We start from the raw sequence: 1,165 nt of genomic DNA, 5'->3' as shown, positions 1-1,165 counted from the left end.
TCTGCTAAATGACTACATAAATAAATAAATAAATAAAAAGGGCCTCTACATATAAAAAAATAAAGTGGAATAAAGATTGGATTGTGGCCTTGATTAGCTTTTGATGAGATGTTTGTAAAATGTGTGTTGTTGTGAATGTCTGATATTATATGAGACAGTGACATTTTGTTTTTAAAAATATTAATTCAATAGAGATTCACACTCAAAATCCAGGAAAATGTTAGTCATGGAGGATGCGATTAATAAAGTAAAGTTTTCCTGAATTTTGAGCATGAATCACTGTTGAATCCTTGTTACAAACTAAAAAATGCATGCACCAAAACAAGACAACATAGGAGACAAGAGAGTGTGATGTTAAGGTCCTTGTGGAATCTGCTGTATAAAAATTTGACATAATAAAGCTAAAAAAAAGACAATTCTTCACTTTATTCTGGCATTTGATACATGACATTACCATTCAAAAGTTTAGGATTACTATGATTTTCTTTTAAGAAATGTATATTTTTGCTCTTGAAGGATGCAATAATTTAATAAAAATTACAGTAAAGACATTTATAATGTAAAAAAAGATTTCTATTTCAAATAAATGCTGTTCTTCTGAACTTTCCATTCATCAAGGAATCCTGTCGCTGTATAATGTGTTCCACACTTCATTAAGCAGCACAACCGTTTTCAACATTGATCAGAAATGTTTCTTGTGCAGCAAATCAGCATATTAGAATGATTTCTGAAGATCATGAGACACTGAAGAGGAGAAGCTGAGATCTGACATCACGGGGGAAAAAAACTTTATTTTAAATTGTAAAATTATTCCACAATATTAATGTTTTTTTGATATTTTTAATCTGATGCAGTTGGTGACATGAACAAAGAACCTTACTAATACAAATCCTTAGAACAGTATTGTATATATCATATCAAAACAAGCACAAGCACGCATTTGTTAATAAAATAATTTTTTAACCTGAAATTAGTTTCTTATTCCATTCCATAAAATGCAGTGAAGTATTTGTTTTCTCATTTACAGTGTACCAAATGTAGGCTACCTTTTAAACTTGTGTCCATGCAATTTTGTTTAATCCAAAATTTTACTTATTAAAGGAACACTTTCATGCTTGTGTGTGTGGTCTTAGATTCCTATTCATTTTGTAAATACAGCCTAAGC

This window comes from Sinocyclocheilus anshuiensis, unplaced genomic scaffold (genome assembly GCF_001515605.1).
Source record: "Sinocyclocheilus anshuiensis isolate Anshui unplaced genomic scaffold, SAMN03320099.WGS_v1.1 scaffold1365, whole genome shotgun sequence".
Classification (NCBI taxonomy): Eukaryota; Metazoa; Chordata; class Actinopteri; order Cypriniformes; family Cyprinidae; genus Sinocyclocheilus; species Sinocyclocheilus anshuiensis.
The sequence above is the reverse complement of the archived record's forward strand: the minus strand, read 5'-3'. Positions refer to the sequence as shown.